A 15,524-nucleotide genomic window follows, 5' to 3' on the forward strand; every position below is an offset into this window, starting at 1 on the left:
CATTGGATCAATGGTACAAATTATCATCAATTTTTCATGCACACTTGAATCTCTGATAGTCAAATTTCATATTTATGCACAGAACCTAAGAAGTTGCAACGCATGGTGGAAAATCTGAATCTACGCATGCATGTATGCCACTTGTGGTGCAGCCTCATCCATTTGCAGTGATGCATAGAGATGGTGATCCATTTGCAGTGAAACACCCCATGCATGTAAGCCATACTCTGCATGCTCAGGGTTTCTTTTATTTTCAGAAAATTTCTCTGATTTCTGAAGAAATTTGGTTAAACCAGCTATCTTAGAAAGTTACACATTCATATTCTCTATCTTAATTTTGTTTCCTATATAGGCTTTTTTGGTTTTATTAATCCTTAATCCAATTTATCAATTTCCATTACAGATTTACCATGTCTCTCCTTCTTAGTCAATTCATACGAAAGTTGGAATTAGAAATAACAACCAACAAAAGGAAGTGAACTTGATCCATTAATGGGTAACGAAACATTTTAGTGACTTTAACTAGTCTATTTCATCATTAATTTTTCAGGTTTACTTTTATTTCAATAAATATTTATATATTATTCTATTTTTCTCTATTATCATCATTAATTTTATTTTTTATATTGAAAAAAAAGCAATCCATTACTGCTTAATTAGTGCAATCTGTGGGGTTAATTTATGAGAGTCATGTTTCCAAGTATTGAACAATTTGAGTTGCTAGGAATAGCTGATAGACTCAATTGAAATAGAAGATGAACAACATTCAACTTGTGAATAACAAAATAAACAAATTTATAGCACCGAGTCATTCGACCTTTCGTTTTGTTTTTATTTAAAAATTATAAAGCAGCAATGACAGAAACTCATTCAAGCTGCTTCAATGAAATATTATTAACTTAGAACACAACAAACATATATCTTTGAATAGAATAGAAAAAAAAATAGCAGAATTTTAAGAAAAGAAAAGAACACAATAATTTAATAGATTCAATTTTTTTTATCAACAATAAATAATATATACATATGAATCATTTCAAGGATGATTGAATCTTATCAAAACACAAACTCCATCACCAAAGACTCAATCTGTATTTGACAAATAGATTAGTTGTTTTCTAAAGACTCCCAAATCATATCACATGTTATCTCCTCATATTCACGGATAATTCCCATAAGCTCAAACTTTACATTTGGTTTGTATTTTGTTGCATAGGCAATCACATATTTTACATCGTCATCATCTTCAATCTTTACAGAACGATAAAAGGTTCTTTGATCTTTCATGGTCACTGGACAACGATAACACACTTCAATCGTGTATGATTTCCCATTGACAGCAATGAATAAATTTAAAATGGCTTCTTTGAGAGCTGATACTGTCATAGTATTCTTCACTTCAAGGTATCTACTAATTTTACCGGTAAATACTGATGACATCAGCTCGTCATGGAATATACAACCATTGTAGTACACCAAAGCCATTACAGATAAAGAACTCATTTTCTGCAATGAAAGAGAAGCAAAAATTAAGTGTATGTTTGGTGCATAACTACTTCTTCAAGACTAAAAACAGATAGCAGTTACAAACAAAAAAAATGTACTTACGAGATACGAAGTAAATGATTGAATTTGCAATAGTGATGTAGCAAAGAAATGAGGAGCCAAAAGAAAGAAAGGGTTTTAGAGAGGAAGAAAGAAGAGAAAGTGATGTAGCAGCTACCAACATATATCAGATGAAGTGAATGGTAACCTTCAAAAACACACACACACACACATATATATATATATAACTTGAAGCATCGTGGGTCCCTCATATTGCACTTAACTATGCTACATTTTTCTGCCATCAAATTATATACCTTTTATTTTTATCAGCCATCAGATTATATACTGGTTTATTGGTTACATGCATGTCTTTTGTTCTTAACATACCATTTATTTAGTAATAACAATGTTAATGGATATGAGTTAATCTGATATATATATATATATAAAGGCATGAATGTAGGGAAGGGAATCACATGCAAGCAGCAGCACAGAAAGTAATTTTGAAAATAAAAGGAAGAGGCATTTACAGAAGCATACCTCTCAAAGGATTGAACTGAAGAAAATGTATATCTGCAAAGAGAAAATATTAAAGTCTTTGATTTTGCTATGTAAATGTTCCATGTATTTATAATGCAGCAAGGAACTAACATGTCTTGAGAGAAAGCTTTCATTGAGGCTGTCAGATAAGGTTTTCTGCCTTCTTGACTTTTGGGATGTCCTTCCACAGAGAAAATGTAAAACAAGAAATAATGTTAGTAAAAATTTGAATTTAATTTTCTTTATCTATATCTGATTGAAACTGATATGGGTTTATTATTAAATTTAGACTATTAACTGGTTTCTTATCTGTCACTTTGTCTTTATTTTATTATTACAAGCCTTTATGTTTGAGTATGATATATAATGGGTTTAATTGATTATTATTTATAATGAATAAACTATACAATTGCTAAAAAATAAATTTAATATAGTTTGTATTTTGTATAGAGGAAAAAAAGTCCAATTGGACTCATTTTCCTTTACTTACAAAAATTACATTAATACAATTGGTTTTCTTCTGCAATTGGCATTCTTTTTAGTGTGCATATTCTTTTTCTTCCAAAATTCTTTCTCAATACATAAACTTTGATTAAATTTGTGAACAAAAACATACCTGTAAATATCAAGGATTTGGATGCATTGGTATATATCCATATTGCAGCAAACTAAAGCATGAAACAATATCAATATCTAATATCTAAATATTTTGTTTATTTGGAAACAAAATTTTGTAAGTTTCAAGTGAGTATGTAGTCAAATTTACCTGTGAAGAATAGACTATTTTTGTCTTTGTTTTGTTTTGAGGAATTTATTTGGTGCATCGTTGGAAGCCAAAAATGTATCTGGAACCACCATGCTTTGATACTTTGCATGTCTTTTGTTATGTCACATAAATAAAAGAGACAAAAAACAGTGTTAAGTTATAACTTAAATAATATAAAAAAACATAAAAAAAATTATAAGTTGCAAGTAGAAGTTACAAATATTATATGTTTGAATTTTCTTAATGAAAATTTTAACTATAAGGTCAAAGTGGAGTAACCTGGAAGCTCAACACCTTCTGTCATGGTTGCATCAAAAACTTATAGAGTAAAATGTCCTGTTTAAGTCAAATTAGTATGAAAGTACCTATAATGATAAATCATAATGTGTAACAATATAATATATGAATTAATATCAGAAAAAATGTTAAATTAATTAAAATAGATATCAAATTCCTCAATACTTAGTAGCCATAACTTAGAATAGATTGCAACAACTAAACAAACCTGAAATAAAGATAATAAAGATAAAAGTACACTTTCAAATTAAAAACACATGAATCTAACTTAAAGTACTAATTAAACAAAACAATTTTCATATGAACAAAATGAGTTTGTAGTATAAAAAGTAGATGTTAGAAAATAATTTTGGTAAATAATATGCTAATATAATACCAATAATTGGTTATCTCTTGCACAATAGTGCTTCTCTTTTTACCTCTCTGCAAAAATGGTATGGTTTAGGAGAGGAATAAAATAAAGTATTGTATTAATGTAGGTAAGTATATATCTTGAATGAAATGGTTTAAAATAAACATAATGCTTAATATTAAATGAAAAGAAGCTTGAACATTTAAAATAATTTTTCATAATATGTACATAAACAAGATCCATTCAATCTAAATATTTTTTTCAACTCTACAATAATATATAAATATCATTTGAACAGAAATAAACGAAATTAGAAGAAATAGTTAAGATTTTGGATGAAGAATTTGTAATATATAATTATCAAAACATTTTACAATACATGGAAAATGAGAAGCTATATTCTACAAAAACTTACAGCTTTTCAGCAGCCTCTGCATAGAAAAGTATGAGAATGTGAAAGTAAAGAAGAAGAAAAGAGTGCGCCGAGTGAGATTTAGGTTTTAGGTTAACGTTTATATAGACGAATAAGAAGGCCCACTTGTCATTATTTAATTATTTTATTAAATAATATTAGTAAGACAATTTTTTAGATGTGCAAATAAATTATGGCATAGTATTTTTTAAAAATATGTATAAATATACAAACAATTTCTAATATTAGTATAAAATATTTATAAATATGTGAACACCTTTTTAAAATTATTAGTATAAAATAAATAAAAATTTATCCAACAAGAAATTATCAATTTAGTCAAATAAATATTTCATATTAAATTAAATGATAATGTGATAATTATTTTTAAAAAAAATGATAATGTGATTGTGAAAAGAACATATTCAAATTATTTACAATACATTAAATTAAATTATTTGATAGAGAATATTAATATAGACATATTTAAATTCTCTTAATATCATATTTCAGAAAGTAAAACTTAAACAAATGAAAATATGGGATGAAAACAGTGAGGGTGAGATTTTAGGGGTTTAGGTTTAAAGGATTATAATAATCGAGGGAGGCGTGGAGAATGGAAGACTTTTTAGGTTAAACTTGTATATGTAAATGGGATGATGTATAATTATTAAATAATTATTTCTACTAAATAATAAATTATAAAATAATAATTGTTAAATACAAATAAATATTTACTACTTTTTTAAAATTAGAATAAAGAAAAAATATTCAATAGAAAAATTATCTCCTTAATTAAATAGAAATTTCATTTTGAATCTTTTTTATGTAGTTTACTTAACTTTTGTCATTAAAAAAATAATAAATAAAAGTATATATATATATATATATATATTATCAGTAAAGAATAAATAAATTAAATTAAAAGGGGACACTTTAGGTGTGTTCCAACTCTTATACAAAATTTTCACCATGTCAAAATTCTCACCGGGTGTGTGTCTGAGTAGTGGGGGTACCTGCAAAGATATTCTAACACAAGTTAGTATTGGTACAAGTAGGAACTCAGAGAAAATCCAACTATACTTTATAATAGTATAAATTCTATTTGTCCCCCTCTTATTTATATTACACTAGTGCAAAAACATAAAACAAATGCGGCTATTTCGAATTTATAAATGCGACTTTATAACCGCATTTGATCAACACGCACTTGTAAATCAAGACATATAAATGCCGTTATATAGCCGCATTTATAAATACCATTTACAAGTGCGGTTATTTGCTTTAACCGCACTTGTATATGCCAAATCATTAAAAAAAAATTAAAAATTTTAAAACATCGTCAATCTTGTGTGAAGAGCCAACGTTGATGAAGAGTCACGGGAGCGAACAACGGTGGCGGCAGCAGAAGCGACGGCGGACAGGAAAGCAGCAACGGAGCAAACCAAAAAATCCACAAGAAACCACGAAGACAATGAAAGAGTACTGAGCAATGCGAGAAATCAAACAATGTAAGAAAAACGAATGTCAGTCAACGAAACAGTGCTTCGAGACCACCAATGCAAGGAAAAAAACATATATAAGAAAAACAAAAAACATTTATGCATATATTTGTGAAGATGAAGAGGAAGAAAGAGAGTTCAAGAAACTTACATTGCACAAATGGAATGCAGATGCAGCAGAAGGAGACGAACTCAGAGTGCGAACGCGAAACGAAGGCAAAGACGAGAAATAAAGTTTGAAATTGTGTGTGGCGCATTTCAAAATTTATGGTGAAAAAGGATTTACGAATGCGGTTAAAGGTAAAACCGCATTCGTAAATCAAAATAATTTCAAAAATGCCACCGCGTTTTTTACGAAAGCGGGTAGCGCAAAAACCGCACTAAATAAAGCGTATCCTTTTCTTCTTTTTGCACTAGTGTTACTATAGATGTGTAACACTTGCCTATTATGTTTTGGTTAATCATCATGAGATAATGCATTTTGTTTATTGGAGTTTGATATACGTGTTTCGAGATTGTACATAATTTTTATTACCGAGACTCTCTCAGTGACCCGAAAAATCTTGGATTTAATATGAAATATTGGTGTTGTGGTCTTCTCGACATTTTGAGGGCTTCTCGATTCTGACAGTACATTGAAAAAAGAAATGACTTCTCTTTACCGGGATCCTTTCGGTAGCATGTGGTATAGTACTTCCAAACTTGAGTATGTGAAAGTGTACGAAGAGTCTATAAGGGTTTGTATAGTCCTTGCGAGTCACACTTGCCAGAGATTATGAAGTGTCATGACATCGTAGCTGCTAAATGTGAAACATTACTATCAAAGATCGGGAAAAGTAATGTGTGGATGAAAAAATGCTAAACTTTTTAATGCATAGAATTTAGCTATCTAAAAATAGTGTCTGTCAAAGCAAATATGAGTGGGTTAAACAATTTTTAGTGCAACACAATTGTAAAATTTAGAGTCAAGAGAAGATTACATCGACACTGACAATTTTTAGAAAAAAAAATTATTATTAAAAATATATAAAATAATAATGGTATCATCGGTTTAACCGATGTAATGAGAATAAAATAATTATATTTTAAAAAATATAGAACAGGAGGTAGTTAGGGTCTAATCGACGCTATTGGCCGATGCAATTGAAACCTAATGAATTATATCTAAAATAATACATAAAATGAGGTAGTCCGGGCCTAACTGATGTTACTAGCTAACATAACTGAAATTAAATGAATTATATTTTATAAAAATACAAAAAAAGAGGTACCGATGACCTAGCCAACAAAATGGGTGACGTGCATTTGCGAGGGTTTGACCAATGGTGCACGTTAGATGGGGTGCGTGGGCTATTAGTGAACTCGAATTCACTTTACGAACGTAAGCCCTTTCCCCCCTTTTCTCTCTGAAAGAAAATCTCTAGCACGTGAGAAACCCAAATCGTGCCTCCATTTATTTGTTGTTATGGTTAGTGTAGTACGGAGAAGTTAGAAAGTGGGTAGTTGTTTACATTGGTGAGTAAGGTGAGAAACCAAAATTGATTCCAATGTTCCAAATCAATCGGGTTCTCTCTTTGTTGAGCAAATCAAGTTCCAAATTGATTCTAGTGGGTAGGAGGCCGAAAAACTTAGGATTACGGTGGATGCTAGTTTGGAGTTGAACTTGTATCATTGATTTAAAATGTGAGTTCATTATTCATTTCGATGAGTTCTTTATTGGTTACTATACATCCTATGATTGGATTTCGTTTTTAATTTTTATACTTGTCTACGTTTGGATTCAATTGGTGAATATGTTGTGTAAAGATTTTGACAATGAGCTGAAATGGAGTTGAAATCGCAACTACCATAAGGGTAAGTTTGAAGAATTCATTTTACCATATTAAGAGAAAGGGTCAACTTATATATGCTTCAAAAATTCAAAAGCAAACTTGGCAACTATATAATAAATTGACATGTATGTTCACATCATGGCTGAACCCACGCTATTAGCATCCCTTCTAGTCATGACTAAGCTAACTTTATTAGCTTTTTTTAAGCTATGATTGAATCCACTTTATTAGTGTCTCTTTAACGAGAGAAAAATGTCAGTTTAGCAAAGCTGAGTCCACTTTATTAACATCATTCCTATCGACGTAATTGTTTAAACTTTCACGTATATAGTGTCTTTTTTTCACACATAATACCAACACAAATACATATTTAGTGTCAGTTTTTAACATTTGAAACTTTTATTAGCAACTTTTATTAGCTAACTATAAGAACGAAGTTTTCTTATAGTAAATTATAATATTGAAAGTGTGAATTAGGCATTTAATTCGTGATGCATAGGAAAGTAAGTTTTTTTAATAATGTTGAAAATGTCTTCATATACCATAAATAGCAAGGTTATACTTTCCTAAATCTAAAATTGTATAATTTTTTATATGGATAAAGAATAAATTAAATAATATTTAAAGAATATTCAAATCCTATTAAAAAACACAAAAGATTAAGTATGTTAATTTAGTTAAAAAAACCTTTGGACCAAAATTCTTTTAGAGTGTGGTTTCCAATGTAAAATTGTATACATAAATGACAAAACAATCTTGATGATAATATTTGTTATTAGTAATGTGACCGTTGGTAATATAATCATTTCTGTCATCTTAATATTAATAGTAATTTTGGTGGTTGGATTGATTCCTCTATAGAATACTTTACTTTACAGTACTCTGAATTTAGTTTTAGAACTTTCTTTCCCAATGAAAAATGCCCTGTAGTCTTACTTGACTCAAATGAAAGTTTCATTTCAATTCAAGTGGATTTAAAATTGTATAAACAATAAACTATAATCACACATAAATAAATATTTTTTTTCCTTAAAAGTTGTTTTAAAAACCTAAAAAATAATATTTTTAATCTCAATATTCTTAAGCAATATTTAACTATTAGATGTATTAAAACAAACAATATGTATTTTTAAAAATAATGTCAATATTCTAATCTTGTATTAGTTGAGATAAGATCTTCAAGTTAATCATCATATATAAAATATTTTCTACTTTCATAAAAAACATTTTAAAAAATTAATACTGACGTGTAATCTTGTTAATGATGAACACTACAGAAATACCAACGTGTAATCTTTCTTCTGTGTTTATTTGACACGATACAGCACCAGCCCTTCAACTTTTACTTAAATTTGCATGTAAATAACATATGATCTAATATATTAATTAATGCAGAAATTAAAATGGAAGCATTATTATAAGCTAGGTTAGAAAACAATAAGTGGAGTATTAATCCGTTTTCTGAAAAATCTCCCACCACCACCACACAGAACAGCAAGTAGAAGAAGTAGAACATTATCAAAAAAAATTCATTAAATTCTCGTACAGATGTAGCATTGAGATGCTCAACTAGGTTATTAATGCAACATTGAGATGCTCAACTAGGTTATTAATCCTAGATTGCTGCAAGACAATAAGTGGTGAACTGCTGCATCCTCATCCTTTTGCAGTGATGCATAGAGATCCTCATCTTTTGCAGTGATGCATGGAGTTTGATTGGTACAACGTTGAAGCTGTCTACATATGTAAAACATATACAAAAGTAAGATTGAAATTGATGATCAACTTTAAAAAATGTTTCAGATTGAAGAGCCATGAATGGAAGCCATAGTCTGCATGGTGAGGGTTGGTGCCAGAAATACCATCATCGGTGGATTCCTTTTGCACTGTCAGATCAAAGGCATGCATTCATATTCATTAAACGACATCACAGTCACAGATTTCCAACGCAAACGACATCAAACTTTCAATGAAAAGTGTGCCCAGTGCTTTTTCTCTGATTTCTGAAGAAATTTGGTTGAGCCAGCTATCATAGAAAGTTACATATTCACATTCTCTCTCTCTTTTAATTCAACGGAATTCAATTTACTGATTAAATTATACAAATAAAAAATAAAATCCGAAGACATTACATTGCATTTATCATCTCTCTGTTCTGCCAGCCGTCAAGGTGTCTTCTTCGATATACACTCATAAAAAAATAATTAAATTAAATTTTTAAGAAAATATTTGGAAGAAAAGTAAAATCTATATTTTATACAAAGATTAAATCTGACAAAAAAAATATTTTAAAGATTATTACTTTTTTTTTTAAAGAATTTCTTTTTACAATTTTAATCTAATTATTTCTTGGAAGAAAACAAGAAGTTTAATGTTGTGGGGTGCAGTACAGATATAAAAGCAATGAAATTCTGAGGGTGCAGTAAGTAAACAGCAGCTGCTATTGTTTTGCAGAATAGCTTCTGTTTCTAACCTAATTCAGCATCTCAAAGCACGTCAACTTCATCTATCAATGCTACACATTTTATAAGACAAACTATGATGAATTTTTCATGCACAGTTGAATCTGACAGTCAAATTTTACATTTATGCACAAAACCTAAGAAGTTCCAACACATGATCGTAAATTTGAATCTAACCATGCATGTCTGCCACTTGTATTGTTGTACCAATCAAACTCACAAATTATTTATTTTCATCTGCATCACCAAACATAAGTATGAGACACAGTAATTATCGAAATTATGATTTTTAAGAAAGTTTATCTTTTCTTTTTCCACCACACATTACTTTTCTCTGTCCACACATTATCTGATATATATAATTAATAAACAAATTAAAAAGCATTAATGCATTGAGATGCTGAAGAGGTTATTGAGATGCCCAAGACTGCTGCAAGGCAATAACTGGTGAACTGCTGCATCCACATATCCATTTGCAGAGATGCTCATCCTTCAATGAAAACTGTGCCCATTCCTCTTTCTCTTCCTTCTTTCTCATTTCTCAACAATTTTGGTTGAGCCAGCTATCTGACAAACTTGCACATTCAATGAAAATCTGAATCTACGCATGCATGTATGCCACTTGTGGTGCAGCCTCATCCATTTCCAGTGATGCATAGAGATGGTGATCCATTTGCAGTGAAACACCCCATGCATGTAAGCCATACTCTGCATGCTCAGGGTTGCTGCCACCAAAATATTTATTATTATGTGACACAACCATCATCACTGGATTCCTTATATGTGAGATCAAACATGGTTTTCATTAAACGACATCAAACGTTAATCCAAACATCAGTCACAGAAGTATTATTGCAAACCACATTAAACTTTCAAAGAAAAGTGTGCCCAGTGCTCATTCTCTTCTGAACATATTTGGTTGAGCCAGCTATCTTAGAAACTTACACATTCATATTCTCTCTCTTTTCTTTTTACTGGTTAAATTATGCAGAGAATCAAATTCAAAGAAAAACCATCCACTACGTGTAGCTATTAAACACAAATCAAGGTAACCAAACAGTTTTTTTGTTGTTGTTGATGAGGAAGACATAATAAAAGTTAGGGTTGCAAGTTTCATTTTCTTTTTAGAATGAATTAATAAACTGTTTTCCTATCATCAAATAAAATTGAAATGGTTTTAACTACCTAATAGTGTCTTGCAAGCTGCTACAGGAAGAATGTTGCTGTAACGAATATGACAGTTAGAGACACAATGTTAAGAACAAACACTTCCACAAGATGACTGCATTTTTATAAGGGTTAGATTCGGTCTTTCATACGTCATTTATTCAATTTATTATTTGTTGATAAAAAAATATAAAATTGTATAATTCACTTAAAAGACATGTTAAATTTTTATAAGGGTTGGATTTTGTCTTAGATACGCTCATTTATTTCATTTATTATTTGTTGATATAAAAATATGAAATTGTATACTTCACTTAAAAGATATGTTAAAAGAAATTATGATGTTTCTGTGTCCACCTCAACATGCTAATAGAATGGATTAAAATAGTTTTGTTATAGGTTAGGAATAATAACTTTTTTAATTATGATGGTTACGTAATTAAAGGTTACTTTTGTTTTATGTTTGTTATTATGTTTCTATGCAATTATGTTTCTATGTTATATGCATATGATATTAGTCATCTTCAAACCTTATAAGCAATAAATTTGTAAAATAAAAATAAAATATCATTAACTTATTATAACAAACATATCTTGAAATTCAATAGAAAACATAGTATAAATTTAAGAAAAAAAATACATAAAAGTGTCATAGTTACTCTATATCTAAGGAATCATTTAGTTGTTTTTCTAAGTATTCCCAAGAGAAATCACTTGTTGTCTTGTATTCGCGAATGAAGGCCATGAGCTCAAACTGTATGAGAGGTTCGTAATTTTTTGCATACGCTACCACATATTGTAGATCATTGTCATCTTGAATGGTCAAGCAACGATACGAAGTCCATAGTCCGTTCATTATTATTGGACAGCGATAAAACAAATCAATCGTATATGATTTGCCGTTGAAAGGGATAAACAAATTTAAAATAATTTGTTTTAGAGTTGTCAGTGTCATACAGTTGTTTACTTCTAGATATCTAGTAACTTCACTCATGAATTGTGATGACATGAGTTCGTCAGACATAATTTGACCGTTGTAGTGAACCAAAGTCATCATAGATTGAAAAGCCATTATCTGAAAATGAAACATATAAAATATTAATTACAGAACTAATTTCACTCACCTATACAATTTTTTTTATACAAAAAGCATATATTAATAATACTTAATAGCAGTTACAAACAAACAAAAAATGTACTTATTAGGAACCGAAGTAAATGATTCAATTTGCAATGATTCTGAAAGTTTTTTCCTTATCAATGTAAGATGATAATTTTATATTTATCCAGTGATTTAGATGAAGACAAGAACTCTCATAGCTGTGATACTTTAGAAATAAAGGTGAGACATTTTTGAAGTTTTTTTTTAATTTATTTTTTTAATTCTTTTATTGGTAAAAAAGTCCAAAACAAAGAAAAGAAAACTTTTTAGAGAAGAAGCCACTGTCATCATCAATATAGCTAGTTTATGTATATTGTAATCGATCACAGATTTTGCAACCAACATATATATCAGATCAAATGAAAGAAACATATGGTTTTTTTATCAACAATTAAAAAATAAAATAAAATAATATTTTTTAAAGACGTTGCAAACCCTTATACAAAATCACCAACCTCATCTTCAAACATGAAAGCAGCAGCACAGAAAGTATTTTTGAAAATAAAAGGAAGAACATTTACAAAAGCATACCTCTCAAAGGAATGAACTGAAGAAAATGAGAAGAAAATGAATATCTGCAAATATTTTTGCTTCAGAGAAAATATTGATTGGGGCTATCAGATAAGCTTCTCTTCCTTCTTGTTATTTGGGATAATTACATTAAAATAGTTAAATAGTAAAACAAAATAAATAAAGAAAATGGATGACAGTGTAAAACAAGAAATAATATTGGTAAAAATCCGAAGTTAATTTCCATTTTACTAAACTTGAAACATTTTACTTTCGTTTTTGAAAAAAAAAATTGCTAAAACTAAAAAAGGACCATTTTTCTGAATTATTTGAAGAAGCATGCAGAAAACGTCTATGGAAGAACAATGCATTTATGATTTTGTCATTTTCCAACACTCAGAAGAAGACATGAATCGTGTAAATTAATCTACTTGGATTTCCTATGATATATTAATGCTTCTACATGTCAAATTTGTTAAAAATAATAACTATTTCAATTAATTCAAATATTCATCACTTTAATCATTTAAATTAAAAAAGCACTTAAGATATCCTAATCCTAATATAAAAAATCTAAATATTCTCTACTATAAAGATTATTTCAAATATATTTTTTTTATATAAGAGTTGAAACATCCTTCTAAATACTTTCTCTAATTTAATTATTTTTTTATAAAATAAATTATTAGATTTTAGGTACAAAGATTAATTTTGAAGGAGAATGTTTAAGAAAATTGATGTGAAAAATTTACATTCCATCACCTATTTCAACATGCACTTACTTAACACTTTTTCTTAATGTCTTCTTCTGACATAACAAAATTTGCATACAAAGTACATTGCTGTCAAAAATAATTTTCTGCCTTCTTATCTCTTACTACTTTAAAAAAAATTGTTTTGCAAATTATTTCAATTCCAACTGTGATGCACTCAAATATTCCTCAAAACAAAACAAAGAAAACTTATACAAGAAGAAAAGAAATCTGTTATTTAAACTTTTTTAAAATAATAAATAAAATAATTAATTTTTTCTTAGAAGAGTAGAAAACTATAGTAACAATCTGTAATTATTATTGTTATTGATTTATACTCTTCGAAAGAAAAATTATTTATTTTATTTAGTATTTTCAAATAACAGAAAAAATATAAAGTGATTAACTCTCATCTATATTCTTTTCTTTTCTATTGAAAGCTTTCTTTGTTCTGTTTTGAATAATTTTTAAATGCATCAAAGTTAGAACTGGAATTCTCTGCAAAACAATAATTCTTTAAAACCAGAAAAAAAATCTTTGTAATTATTAAATATAAAGTGATTAACTCTCATCTATATTCTTTTCTTTTCTATTGGAAGCTTTCTTTGTTCTGTTTTGAAGAATTTTTAAATGCATCACAGTTAGAACTGGAATTCTCTGCAAAACAATAATTCTTTAAAACTAGAAAAAAAAATCTTTGTAATTATTTTCATAGACAGGGAGAAAATACATCTCTGACAAATAATACTTTGATACTTTGCATGTTATGTCAGATCAGAAAAAAAAAAACAATGTTAAATATATTGTAGATTGAAATATTTTTTTATAAAAAAAATAAATATAATTAAATAAGATATTTAAAGAGTGTCCAAACCCTTCTTACAAATAACAAACAAAGAGAAAAGATTTCAAGATTTTCTTTAAACTAAAAAAATAAAATCTTACACATTAAATCCTAAATTCTAAATAATCATTTAAAAATATTGATATATGGATAGATTGAAATATAACAATATTCCCATTACATGAACAATTAAAAATCTGTTAATTTGATATCTTTGATTATTAGTTTACTTCATTTAACATATTTTTTTTATATTTATTAATATATGTATTGTGGACCTATTATGATTCATAGGTAAATATGTATAAAATAAATGTCATGATTAATTAAATTTAAACATGTAATATTTTATAACCAATTGAATCTAACCATGTGACTAATTAGTTGTAGTTAGAATTTTATAAACCATATTGAAAGGATTAACTTTTAAATCTCTTTATTCTTATTTTTTTTAATAAATAGTCATAATAATTAGAATACACCATAGGGTCTATCTATGTTTTAGACAAGCATGCAAATTTATGAGTGAGTTTTCCACACTTCTAACGTTGTATAGGTAAATGTAAAATTGGATATGTGAGATATAAAATAAATGTATGCATTCGTGTAACTTATCTAAATGCATAAAAATATGAGTATTTAATCTTTCACACCAAAAAAAGGTAACATAGTATAAAAAAATCTCATTAGATTACATCCAAAACTAATGCAACATAATAAACATGGTTTATTATGTTGCATATAGTTTTGGGATGCTAAACTAATAACATTCCTTATATTATGTAATGTTTTTCACTGATTTTTTATGCATTGAGATAAGATAAATGCATCATGCATTTATATCTTACATTTACCTATTAAACTTTAGAAAAGTTTAGAAGTGTGGAAAGCATAATAATGAATTTGAATCTGAACCTTGCATGAGTGTCATTTGTATTGAAGTTGTTGCATGACTCAGTTTGCAGAAAAGCCTATGGAAGAGCAATGCATTTATGGTTTGTTGCATGCCATTTTGTCATCTTTCAAAGCTATATGTCAGAACAAGACATGAAACGTGTAAAACACAAGAAACAATAATTTTTCTTGATGTGTCTTCATGGAAAATGTTGTGTGAGGTATTTTTGATTCATGACGACATGCACAATCACATATATTAGGTAGAGATTAAATCTAATCATATAAAATTTTATAATTATTTCGTTCAAAACATGTGACTAATGGCTTATATTGAGTAAGATGTAGTTCAAAAATTTGTAAGTTTCAAGTGAGTATGTAGTCAAACTTACCTGTGAAGAAAGGATAACTTTTGTCTTTGTTTTGTCTTGAGGAATTTCTTTGATGCATCAAAGTTGGAAGCTGAAAATGCACCTCCAACCAC

At 28.4% G+C, this 15,524-nt stretch overlaps 1 long non-coding RNA gene across 1 annotated transcript; it reads right to left on the bottom strand.

The window, feature by feature from the left end:
- Positions 1–1,074: 1,074 nt before the first annotated feature.
- On the bottom strand, positions 1,075–3,988 carry LOC137827097 (uncharacterized). The gene is made up of 6 exons (XR_011083658.1): positions 3,919–3,988; positions 3,134–3,190; positions 2,855–2,965; positions 2,705–2,756; positions 2,089–2,269; positions 1,075–1,506 (listed from the first exon to the last, which is right to left on the bottom strand). It is a non-coding gene; the product is annotated as an uncharacterized lncRNA (long non-coding RNA).
- Between the last annotated feature and the right edge of the window lie 11,536 nt (positions 3,989–15,524).

The sequence above is a fragment of the Phaseolus vulgaris genome, chromosome 11, assembly GCF_000499845.2.
Source record: "Phaseolus vulgaris cultivar G19833 chromosome 11, P. vulgaris v2.0, whole genome shotgun sequence".
NCBI lineage: Eukaryota > Viridiplantae > Streptophyta > Magnoliopsida > Fabales > Fabaceae > Phaseolus > Phaseolus vulgaris.